Here is a 13,151-nt window from a genome sequence, read left to right on the forward strand (position 1 = left end):
ATCCAGCCAAAAAAACCCCACCAAAATTCCCAAACCCCAACCAACCCTCCCAAATAGCTATAGTTTAAAATATTTTGTATTTCCTTACAGAAAAGGGGGAATGCAGTTGGAGCACCAGAGGAACTGTATCAGTCCTAGTGCCCACTGAGCCCTTTGCACAGGGAAGAGCAGGAGAGGTTTTGTGCCGGTGGGGAGCACCCACAGCAGCAGGGAGCTTGAGCCCAGGAGTGCCCAGGAGGAGAGAAGTCTGCCTGATGTAACATAACCCACAGCAAGATGTTTCAGTCCCTGCACAGCCCTAGTGACAGATTAGGTCACAGACTGTGGATGACAAAGTGGCAGCAGTGATGTCACTGGCCATTGGGCACTTCTTACAGTGCACTTTTGGAGCTCTCTGCCATTTCTGTGCTGTGCTATTGCAGTTAAGCAATTTTCTTCCCTCTCTGATCTACAGCTGGTTAATTTTTTTAACATTAGAAACACTTAGAAAGGATTGCACATAGAGACCAGCTTTTAAAAATATTATATGAAAGATGCTTGCTGTGGAAAATAAATTTAAGAATGCCATTGGCTTAATAAAAGGACCATGCTGCCTTTCAGACTAATTTAAAACTTGAATTGTAGCCATTTTTAGCTTTAACAAAATCAATAAGGCCAATTGGTATGCTGTGTCAGTCATTGCCTATTTTAATCTTTTAAGTAATTTTGGCAGCCAATAGCAGCTGGGGGGTTGAGTTCACCCCTGAAGATCCTCTAGGATTTTAGTGGGATTTTCATATTGCTGCAGTCTTGAACAACCAAGTCCTAAATCGGTCACGAGTGCATTAAATAGAGCAGGGCAATAAGCTGGCATTTGGCTCTGGTTTACATTTAAGATGATGCTCACTTCAAAAACACTTGAATCACGTGGTGGAAATGGCAAAATTGTTGATGATGATGTGAAAAGGACTGAGGTGTTCAATAAATATTTTTGTTCTGAATTTGGAAACAAGAAGAATCATGCACAAATGTCATGAGGACAATGCACTTTCCATCCCATTAGTAACCAAGGAAGCTATTAAACAGCATTACTAGAGATAAACATTATTACCTTAACAGGTCCAGACAACTGTCATCTTCAGAACTTAAATTAATTAGCTCAAGATCCTTGACCCATTCCCACTTAGTCTTGGAGGACTGCAATGTTTTAGAGGACTGGTGGAATGCTGCATTTTGGGTAAATTATTAAAAAAATCACCAGGGCAATGTAAGTAATTCTAAGCTATCCAGCCAGCCATTCTGGCCAAAGTAATGAAATATTAGTATAGAAGTCAGCAATAAAGAATGTCAGTGGATATAGTAGGGGTCAACACAATTTACAGGAAAAAAGGTCTTGATTTCATCTTTTCTGTAAATTATTTGCCTGGTTGATAACAGCTTCTAAACTGATGTAAGATAGTTGCCTTTTGCAGACTGCTTTATTGTTTGCAATAATTATCACAATAAGTAATAGCATTAAGGTAGGTGAATTAAGTGACAAATTGGCAAGTCTTAAGTGAAATACAGGCCTCAATAAAGACTTGGCAAGAAACAGAATGAACCAGGTTTGGATACTGCAGCCAGCATCAATCTGCTGCTTCTTCTAAGGTGTGTGGTTTGTGTAAAACTGACTCCTGCTAAAAACATGGGGATGTCTTGGTTTGGAGGGCGCCAGCTTAAGCCAGTTTTGTACCACTGCCTTCCCTGCTACTGGCTATTAGAAAATATCATTGTAGAACTGGTCTGCAGCTGGTCCCTCGGGGTTTAGGAAATCCAGAGGGGTGCAGGACAGGAGCTCAGCCCTGGGGCCTCTCTCTAGGCTGTGGCAGAAGGGATGAGAGCTGGTCAGACAGAGAAGCAAGTTGATCTGAACTGCTCCACTCTTGCCCCCATGCAGAGCCCCTAGATATCCCTCCAACCCTCTCAGCTCAGGAGATCCCTCTCTGGCTGGATTTGGGTCATGTGCTCCTGTGCATGCTCCTGGAAACTTCCCAGCCCCCTGTCCCACCATCCATCTTCATGGACCCAATGGAGTGCAATAGGCTCAGCAATTCTGGTTTTCAGTCACCAAAGCAGTCGTGCTGGGAGTATTTAGCACATCTGAGTGTTTCATCTGTGCCCTGTATGCTTTTCTTAGACAGCGTAAAATTAAAAAGATGAGAAGTAAACCTGAAGATGCTGACAGCCTGACACAGCACAATTTCACATCCTTGAGAACACACACTCCAAATTCCTCTTCTGAGGAGGAGGAAGGGCAGGAAAATCTTTGAACATCCTCATCTAGTAGGAACAGATCCCTCGAAATCTCTTTACGTTAGCTGAGGCTGTGACCATGTCCATTTATTCAGCTCTGTGTAATTATTGCTCTTGACTTTTGGTGATTATTTTACTATCCATGAAGAATTATAAAGCCATTAACCTGGAAGAGAAAAAGACAAAAGCCTGGGCATGTGAGAAAGACTTTGAACAACAAATTCATTCACCAGCTAGAAAGAAAAGTGCGTGTTCAGAAAGTTAATTAACAAAAAGTCTGTCTCAAGGCAACTTCTGCTTACTACTAATGGATACCATGAAAATTCATAAACTCACTGCTCCCAATGGGAGGATTTGCTGACTGGAGACTGCTGTGTGGGACCAGATCTCTCTGTTCCTTTGTAATGGGAAGGTGGGGGTGGCCAGTAAAGCCCCTCATCCATGTGAAGGGGTAAATTCCTGATGAGTTCAGCAAGGAAAGCTTTCACATGCTGCGTTCTTGTCTGTCAGGAACACGCATCACCCTGTGCTCAGGGAAAGGTTTAAACTGCAGCCTTTGTTATTTGAAGAAAAGCTGAAAGTTCTTGACCCAGAATTAGCACTGCCAGCTTCATTTCAGGCACCACTTTCGCTTTGCTCCAGATGTGAAGCAGGAAGGTCCAGACTACAAAAGCCTGGGGACCTGTTCCCACTGAGGGCAGCCACGGGCAGGCAGAGCCTGTGTGTGGTGAGACCCAGGAGCTCACAGGTGCTCTGGAAAGTGATGGCTTTCCTTTTAATGGCTGTATCCTGTGCCTCCCTGGCCACAGCCAAAGTAAATTCCTGGAGGAAAATGCAAAAATACTTACTTGCCCTGGGTGCAGCCTGGCTGCCAGAGCCTTCCTGAGTGTGAATGGTTTCCCTCTTCTAAACAGCCTTTTGTGAATCTGCCCAGCCTCTTCTTAAACTCACAATTGTTTTTATCATTTGCAATATCAATTGCACCAAAGGGATATAAGGCACATGGGGTCATGTCCTGCCTTCCTTCACCAGGGCACAGCAGGCTCCCTGATGCTGGCAGAGGCAGAGGGGGTTTAGGACATTGTATTGGAAGGGCTCTGTGCATTTGGAAGATGTTGTAGATCAGCTTGCACAGAGTTTTTCTCCAGGCCACTCTGCAATTACTGTGATTTCTTGGCACTGAGCTTTAGTGATTCACCTGAGTGGAGTCATGCACAAGGCAGTGTGGCTCTGAAGGGCTTCCCACCACAATTGGTGTGCTCAGCAAGTCCATCAGCTGAATACAAGGGATCTTGCAACTGCTAAGCCTTCCAGGGTAGGGGGGAGACTTAAGAGAGATTAAGTAATTGCCTGCACTAATCAGAACCATAGACTTTGCAAATCAATCTTGGCTCAGTTGCTGGAGAAAAGCAGCTTCTGGACTTGAAGGGAGATGGCATAGCTAGAAGGTTGGTTTTGGGAGACAGGTCTGGGTGTTGAGAGGGTAGGATGGATTTCCTAAAAATGACAGAAGCCAAAGAGCCAAAAAGCAACACAGAATTGACTCCAGAGCCTCTCTTCCTGCAGCAGGCATGGGGCAAATAGTATAGGCTGGGTGGATGAGTAAAAACCTGGCTAGAAAGACAGAAGAGAAGGCAGAGAGATACCCTAAGGCACCAGGGGCAACATCACTGGGGGTCTAGGGAGGAACCTGGCAGTCAGTGCTGCAGGTGGCATTGCCAGTCAAAACAGAGAGTGGAAGGATACACAGCATTCCTCAGCACCCAATCCAATGCTCATTCCAATCAGGAGCTAAGCTGCTGCTCTTTTCAGCATGGCAAGATAGAACGGGGAAGGGGGGGTGCAAGGCTCTGCATAATTTCAGCAACACCTCCCCTCACCACTGCTATGCAGCAGTTCTACTATCCAGAGCATTCTTAAGAGGTTTTTTATTGACCAAATGACACATCATTTGCTGTATATAGCATTCTATTTGCTGTAGATAGCATTCATGCTATCTGTCTGTTGCAGTTCTTTTGCTGTCCCTACCATCCCTCTGAAGCCACTGCCAGCACAAACTGGATGTTGCTGGTGTGCTCTCAAGGTGGGATTGCAGCAGGTTACTCAGAGGACACAGGAGCAAGGCAGGGCAGGAAGTGAGCAATCAACCCTGCAAGTCCATGGGCAGATGTCCACACAGACATTCCAAACGCACAGAACCACCCCAGCTGCAGAAGGGAGGGCATCAGTCAACACAACTTGTCAACCTGCAATTCAGCACCTTGAACAGGCAAAATCCTTGGTGGCATTAACATTTCTGGTTTGATTTTCAAGATCTGTGTTGCTTGAACTTGTTTGTCTTGTGTTTAGCTCTATGATCTGATTAAATCACAAGGCAGCAAGAGAAGTAAGCTCAAAATTTTGGGGTATGCCTAGCAGTTCTCTTTAAGGTGTCAGAATAGAATAGGATAGTTCCAGTTGGAAGGAATCTGCAAAGATTTCCTCCCTTTCTCCTACTTTTTCCATCTGTGCTCTACAGGGACACCCCATCTCCCCTGTACTGGCAATGATTTTCCAGTCTTCTTGTGGAATGTTTCCAGCAGCTTCCCCCAAGGCTTTCCTTGCTACTCACATTGCCCTGGCCAGTTTTTTACCTCACCACAACATTTCTACCACTTCCCATCTGAGGGCATAATTTCCCAAGTGGGACTTTATCAATTGCTCTGAGAGACCAGGCAAGTAGTTTATGGATGCAGTAGATCTTATCTGGAAGATCAGTTCTCTTATCAAAGGAAGCTAACAGGTTAGGCTGGCATGGTGGGCTTTGGGTAAGCTCTGTTGGATCTTATCTCATTTTCTGTTTGCTCCCATGTTGGATTACTTATCCCTTCAAAGCTTCTTTCAAAGGCTTTCATCCCACTGAGGTGAGATTACTCCAACCTGTGTCTGTCCTGATCTCACCCTTCCTCTCTACTTCTTCCAAATTTGTGCACAGATGGAGTGTGTTACTTGCCCTAATATGTGAGCTTCTCCAGGTCAGAGCATGTGTGCTGCCTTCCTTCCTGCAGAAGGTTTCACTGCAAGCTTTTAGCAAGGAGCAAAAACCAGAAACAGCCCAACCACCCCATAACAGGATGGCTCCAGCACTTCAAGGAGAGGAAAGATGAGGGATCAGGGAGTGTAGGGACACAACAAGGGCTAGCAGTTTTAAACTGAAGGAAAGGTAGATTTAGATTAGATATCAGGAAGAAATCCTTTAGTGTGAGGGTGCTGAGGCCCTGGCACAGGTTGCTCAGGAAGGTTGTGAATGCCCCATTCCTGGGAGTGTTCAGAGCCAGGCTCAGCCAGGCTGAGGTCTGGAGGAAGGTGTCCCTTGGCAAGGGGTTTGGAACTGAATGACCTTTAAGATCCCTTCAAGCCAAACCAATCTGTAATTCTGTGATTCCAAGGTGCAGTGAGGAAGGCAAGCGTGGCCTCATTTCTCCTGTTCAGCCTTTGGAAATAACACTATGTCCTTAGCCATGTGTCCACCCACCTGCAATAATTATACAGCTCCTCATCATCTTTTAGATGCACACTCAGAATAATTAGTTTATCCCCTCCTGAGGCAGTGAAATTAAACTTCTTTTTTCCATTTTACAGAACAAAAAATAAGACATCAGGGGACTAGATTGGTGTCATATAATACCATAATAGCATAAATACACATAATAGCCATGTAATGACTATTTAAATTCTTTAGTCGCTCTCTTCATTATTTATCCAGCCCTCTATCTACTGGAGATGCATCCCCTTACACCCTAGGAGTGGACCATGGCAGCTTCTGGATCTCAGTCCTCCTGCTCTCAATGGAGGCACACTTTTTACAGTGCAGTGAAAATCAAAATGTGGTTTTGCTTGCTCTGTGCACAAAAATTGCTTGCTGTTACCAAAAATATAAAGTAGGTTTTCACAGAAAAAGAAAAAAAAAAAAACAAAACCAAAAAACCCCACAGCCTCAAATGTGGTTTCACTTACCTTTTTTTAGCAAAATACATTTATACTCAAAACACGCCCTTACAGAAACCACTGTAAACTATAAGTGAATAATACACATTTTAAATTATTTTAAGGTGTTTGCCACGCCTTCCAATTTTTATATACATTTAACATTACGGCTGGCACTTAGTTTCAGTCAGGATTACTAGGTGGGAGCTGCCCAATCACCTCGGGGGCTCAGCCCATGGGGGATTCGGTGCTGGGGCCGAGCACCCACTGCCTGTGTTTGCATTCCCTCCCTTGTGCTGCCTTTTGCCACGGACTCGGAGCTGCGTTTCTGCTGCTTTGCTCGGCCGGTGCGGTGTTTGGAGGCGAGGTGCGAGTATTCCCTCCCATCCACACTAGAGGATGCTCTTGGGTCGGCAGTGAGAGGCGATGCGCCTCTCTCCCTTCTCAATCCGCGCGGCTTCGGGGCTCACAAAGGCTTAGCCAAGGCTTAGGCGGTGTTTCAGGGCTTAAAAAGATAAGAAGAAAACGTTCACACGTACAAAAGTGTAATGCAAGTGACAAAGTAGTGACAAAAACTACGTACCCTGCTTTTGCAGCGCTGTACTATTTGCAATGCAATGCTAAACTTTTGCAATGCTATACTGTACTATTGCTGCTCAATATACATTAAAACCAGCATGGAGGCAGGCAAGGACTTTGATAAGGTGAATATTTGTTTGTTGTTTATTTTTTTTTTCAGTGATCTATTTGTGATACATTATGTGGGACTTAAGGCTCCAGGGAGACCCCCAGTACCTAAAGGAGAATACAGGGGAGTTGGAGAGGGGCTTTTCACATGGGCAAGTAGTGATTGGACAAGGGGAATGGCTTTAGACTGAAAGAGGGCAGGTGTGGATGAGATATTAGGAAGAAAATTGTCACTGTGGGAGTGCTGAGGCCCTGGCACAGGCTGCCCAGAGCAGCTGTGTCTGCCCCATCCCTGGGAGTGCTCAAGGCCAGGCTGGATGGGGCTTTGATCAGCCTGGTCTGGTGGAAGGTGTCCCTGCCCATGGAGAGGATTTGGAACTGGATGATCTTTAAGGTCCCTTCCAACCCAAAACATTCTGTGATTCTGTGATTTTTACAGCAAATAAGGGGCAAATTAAAGAACACTTATAAATCCTTATGTCCCTTTATCATAGACAATAAGGAAGGAAATGAGGAAATTTGGGGTTGTTATGCATTTCTCTCGTGCTGTGCAGATGCACCCACCACACCACAGCACCCATCTCCCAACAGGCAGGAGTTCCCAAGGCTCAGTGAATATTCTGAATTTCAGCCCCTCCCACTGGAACAAGAGAATTTCTGCAGATGTTTGCATTTGTACCACACACTTGTTTATAATGGCAGTAGTCTCTTGCTTTGCCATGGTTTTATTTTTCTGGTTTGATAGACTTCCTCTAAAATCCCCCTTTTCTGCAAACTGCCTCATTTTGCAGGATGAAACTCATTGTGGCACATGGGAACAAATCCAGTCTAACAAAACACCTGGATGCAAGTTGAGACTGTCCAGTGAGATCCAAACTAATAATAATAAAAATGGATTTTAAATGAAGGGCTTGATATTTCAGGGGAAGTTGGAAAACCCAGGGGGGATTTTCTTGATTTTTAAAAATGGTCCTGGCATTCTCAAAACAAAAGTGAAAGAAAACCCAACCATTAAAAAACACATAAATTTCAGCACGCTGTGACTACAGGAGGCTGTGTCCATCAAAACTGTACTAAAACTCCAGCTCAGGTGGCTCTTCAGGGGCCCAGCACCTGCAAAGCCACAGCCAGGAGAAGCCTTTCCCAGGAAGAACGCTTCCTCCAGCCTTCAGCCTTGCCATTCCATCCAGCAGAGTTTATTTCATACACAAAACTTCCTGTGGTTTGCTCTTGTCTGAAGGGAAGGCACATTGTGACCTCTCCCACAGCACAAAGTCACCCATCAGCTGGAGTGATGAGGAAAGCCACTAATGCCTTTGCTGCCCACATATGAAATCATCAAGCCGCGTGCATCACCCCAAGGAGGAAGGTAACACACTGTACCACTGCTGAAACTGCTCTGGTGGAGAGGTTTGTGCTGCTGGGTGAACTGGTGGTGGGAGAAACAATTACGAAAGCAAGTTATCAGCGTAACTGGTAGTTGTGATGCTCACTTGGGACTGACTGCAGGTTGCAATTCAAGACATTCCTGCAGTCCAGAGAACATCTTAATCACTCAAACTGAAGCTAAAACTCCTGCTCTGAACTTCAGACCCCTCATTCAAATTTGAACCTTTTTCCTTGGAAAATCTGCTTTCCATATAAATCCCCAGACACCCTTTCCTCCCCCCAAAGACATGCGAAATGTTTGGCCTAAGCAGCTCCATGTGGTAACAAATCCCAAAGGCTAATTGTGTGGAAAAGCATTTCCTTTCATCAGATTTAAATTTTCTGCCTTTTAGCATCGACTGCACCCTTTTTCTTGCATCATGGGAAAGCAATGTTTAATGCACAGAGCTGGAAAGAGCCCAAGACCACCGAGTCGGTGCGTGAAGGCCAGTGGGCTGCCAGCAGCTTTGAACAACTGTTGATCATCACCTCCACCACCAAATTCCAAACAGATTACCCCAAAAGGCCAAGGCCAAATCCCTATTTCTAGGCTAGAAAAACAGATTCTTCCAACTGTTGTTATGGTGAGGAATTCAGCTCATTTGCAGATGACAGGCAGAGCGGAGCTGTCAGTCAAGGGCAGGGGGAGAACACCCAGGGCTTGGGAAGTTGTACCTTTCTCCTGTTTTGCCTGAGTAGTTGCTACTATTGCAAGCAGTTTTTCAGAAGAAAATGCCAAATCAATCCTCTATTATTTTGAAACAAAGCAGTAGTTATTCTGACTTGCCTGAGCAGCATCTCTGGGGAGGGAGATGTTAGGTTCAGAGTAAGTTTTATGAAGAGCTGCTGAGAGAGCTGGGGGTGTTTAGCCTGGACAAAAAGACACTCAGGGGACCTTATCACTCTCTACAACTTTCTGAAAGGACTCAGGTGAGGGTCAGCCTTTTCTCCCAGGCAGCCAGTGACAGGATGAGGAGAATTGGCCTGAGGCTGTGCCAAGGGAGGTTCAGGTTGGACATCAGGAAGAAGCTTTTCACTGAAAGTGTGATTAAGCATTGCAACGGGCTGCCCAGGGAGGTGGGGACCCACCATCCCTGAAATGCCTGGAAGTGGCACTCAGTGCCTTGGTTTGGCTGACAAGGTGGTGTTGGGTCAAAGGCTAGATTTGATGACCCTGGAGGTCTTTTCCAACCTTGATGATTCTATGGCTCTGGGATGTCTTTGTGACATCAAGAGGTTTCCTCCTTCATCCCCAACTTCACTTTGTCCTCTCCAGCATCTGCAGGGCTCCTGGAAAGTTCCCTGCCTTTGCATGAGGGGTTCTGTACGTGGGCTCTGCAGAGCTCAGGCAGAGGCACTGAATTTGCCCCTGCTGGGAGAGTGACACAGGTTTGGCTGGACCAGGCTGGACCAGGCTGAGGATGCCCTTGTGCCTGCCTGCAGCCCAGCCACTCCCGAAAGAAGTGGAAAATAACTAGCTGATAATCCTAATGAAATTGCAATTAAAAATTAAGCATTACCACCCAGATCCTTTGCTGTAACAATGTATAGGGCAAGCTTACAGCAGATTACTTGGCAGCTCTCAACTATCCCCTATTCATGTGCATAAACTCCACTTTTAAAAAACAGCTGTTCCTGTAACCTGCATCCTCAGATAAATCAACACTGCTTTGCTCCCTTCTCTGAGAAGAGGTGGTGTGCAGGGGGCAAATGCTCATCAGAGGCAAGAAAGCTCTGGAGTAAATCTCCTTTTATTGTCTTTAGATGTAAACAGAGGGCTGGAAAGAAGTCAGCTCGTAAAATACCTGGCTCAGAAAACACATGAAAAAGTGGTGTTTGGGGACATTATCTGAAGGGCAGCAGCCTGCCTTAATAACTGGTCTGATTTCTTTAAACAAAATTCATCTAGGATAAAAAAAAAACCCACCCTTTACTTTATCCATTCTCACAGTCATCTCTGATTTTAAAAAGCTTCCACACTAAGATCAACATGAACATCTCTTCTGTGCACGTCCTACACACAGTTGGATGGGCTGGTTTGTGTGATCATAACCTCAGCAGTTAACATTTTGCTTAAAAACAATTTGTCTAAAGAGCTCTGGAACAGCCACATTTCTTGCCTGCTGTACACAGGCCTCAGAGCAAGGTCTGTTTGCATTTACATGTCATTAAAGGCAATATTGATGAATTAATGAAAGGTACAAGTGGAAAAAGGCTTCCAACACTTGACAATAATGCAGGGACAATTTTACGTTGAAATAGAAGTTTCAATTTAAAATTGAAAAAGAGCTGCTCTACTGCAAAGAAGCAGAGAAGGAAGTGGAAGCAGCAGCAAAAGTGCAGACAAATGCTAAGGCAGCCTCTACATGCAGAGGGGGAGATGGGGGAAGAAACTGAGCTACAGGTTCTGTTTGTTGTCAGCTAAAACCAGCAGAAGACAATTTTCCCATCCCAGTTTATTTCCCTTTCTTTATGCTTATGATGCACATACTGATAAACACAATTTTAAATAAATCCTGAACTCTTGCATAAATTCAACTTCTACAGATAGTTTGGAGGGAAAAAATAAAGATAAGTGTATAAAACTGAAATATTTATACTATTTGTTTCTTTAGGAGGGTGGAGGTGATTTTGTTGTGTTTCTCTCTAACAAAAACCCAGATTTATATTATTTTTTACCTCAAAGGGCAAAAGCTTGGCTTAACAAAGCTTGAGGCAGGGGTAGAACCCACATTCTGACACTGTTCATCTCTGAGGTACCTTCAAAAGAATTTCCTTCTGCTTTTTTCATTGTCTTCCCACTGCCTTTTCCCAACTGCCTTCTACAAAGGGGTCTGTGCTCATGGCATCCCCCATATGGGGGTGGAGGGGCTCACCTGGGCTTGCTAAAAACCCTCTGTCCCTTCTGTGCTGGACTGTGACAGTGGCTTTGATTTAATTCAGTTTTTTGCACAGTTTTGCATGCTCAAATCGTGGAAAATTGCACAACAGGCTGAGTTTGATTTTTTTGAAGGGATCGAGAGGTAATATGGAAAACAACACGTCAAGAATCCTCTGTGACCCAGGTTTCCTCTCCCACATCCCACGCTGCAAATGTTTCATATCCTCGATTCGGTTTCTGGGTCGCTCTGGCGCTTCTCCCAGCCCCAGCCACGAGGAGCTCAGCACAGGAACCAGACCCTGCTCCAGCACCCCGCCCTGCTGAGGCACTCCAGCCCCACATGGAGACTGGCTGGGCTGGGAAGTGTTTTCCAGCTGGGAGTGCAGGACCAGGCACCAAGGGCACCCTGCTGCTGGCAACAGCAGAGCTCTCCTCCATCTCACAGGACCCAAATATCTTTTGCTGTTCTCCATTCTAGGGAGAGAGGGATGTCTGTGGGAGATGGCAGCTCTGCAGAAGTGACTCCAGCAATACTGGCTCTACCAGAGCCAAGAGACAAACCCTTTCTGCTCTTTACTTATCAAACTCTGGATAATATTTACAGTGCTGCCCTCAATGCATTAGTGAAGACATTCCCTCACATCCACTGCTTGCCAAAAAGCAAGTAAATTTAACTCAGTGATTCAATTCAAAGCAGTTTGTATCATCTTCATCCCTGGCTATGGGTGTCCAGACACTGCATCCAGTCACACATGCATTAATAAAGACTTAAAAATAGACCTCTAGAGTAACACGAATGGTCCCAGCTAAGAGACCCAGCAGGGACCACCTCAGCCAGGGGGTGCAGTGCAGGTGGTTTTCCTAATGCACCTCCAAGTGGTGGTGGCTGGGCCGTGCTGCTCTCCTGGAGACTCTGGCTGGGGAGGGGGCACTGGAGATGCTCTGGCAGTGCCAGTGCTCCTGCCTTGCCTGGGCTTAGGTGCTGACAAACAGAGGATCAATTATTCATCAACTAAAAGGCAGACTTCTATTACAACAGATGTTTCTCTGAATGTTTGACACTGCCCATTAACTCACCCTTTAATTTTAATTGCTTAACTAATGGCTGTGTTCAAGGTTAAATGAGCTTAAATCTTTATTCTTCTCTTGTGCTGCTTAATATAAAGATACTGTTGGACTAACAGGGAAAAGAGAGGGAGAAGGAACCAAACCAAGTAACACTTTGACCAGACACAAACAGGCAGCCAGTTTATCCTCCACATGCCTGCCTAGGGATAGACACAGCACTTGAACATGGTTTTCTCTGAAGCAGAGAAGCGATGGAAGGATCCCTCAGGCTGAAGGTGTCTGTGGGTTTGCAAAGCCAGGCTGAGCCAGAGTCAGGAAGGAGCTGTCTTGGGGTGAGCATCCTTCCTGAAGCCAACAGAGAGGGAGTGCCTGCTCAGGGAACTGAGAAGTGTTTGAACACGCTGTTTAGGTACCCTCCAAATCAATAATTCAGCTTATAGGAGCAATTTTGGGTTTGTAAGTCACAGAAGTGATGGCCTGGCATGGCCAGGCTCCTATTCTTCCTCCTTTAAATATTTATAGCCCATGGGAAGAGTGGAGTTTCCTGGCCATCAGGGCAGGAGCTCTGAGGAAAAGAAGAGGTTCACCTCACTGCCTGGACAACAAGAAGGGATCATCTCTCAGAGGATACAGCCTCAAAGAAGTGCTGGGCTGCAGGGCAGGGGCCATGGTCCTTACCTCACTGTAGCCACAGTCTTGCTGTGTGCCAAGCCAGTGCTTACCATGCATTTTAGCTCTACAGCCCGGATCCCTCTAGGAATGAGCAGTGTAGGCACTGCTAATGCCACAAACAAAGCGTGCCCTGTCCCCCACTGCTCCCCACCACAGCACAAGGATGTCCCCACAGCAG

This window comes from Passer domesticus, chromosome 6 (assembly GCF_036417665.1).
Source record: "Passer domesticus isolate bPasDom1 chromosome 6, bPasDom1.hap1, whole genome shotgun sequence".
Classification (NCBI taxonomy): Eukaryota; Metazoa; Chordata; class Aves; order Passeriformes; family Passeridae; genus Passer; species Passer domesticus.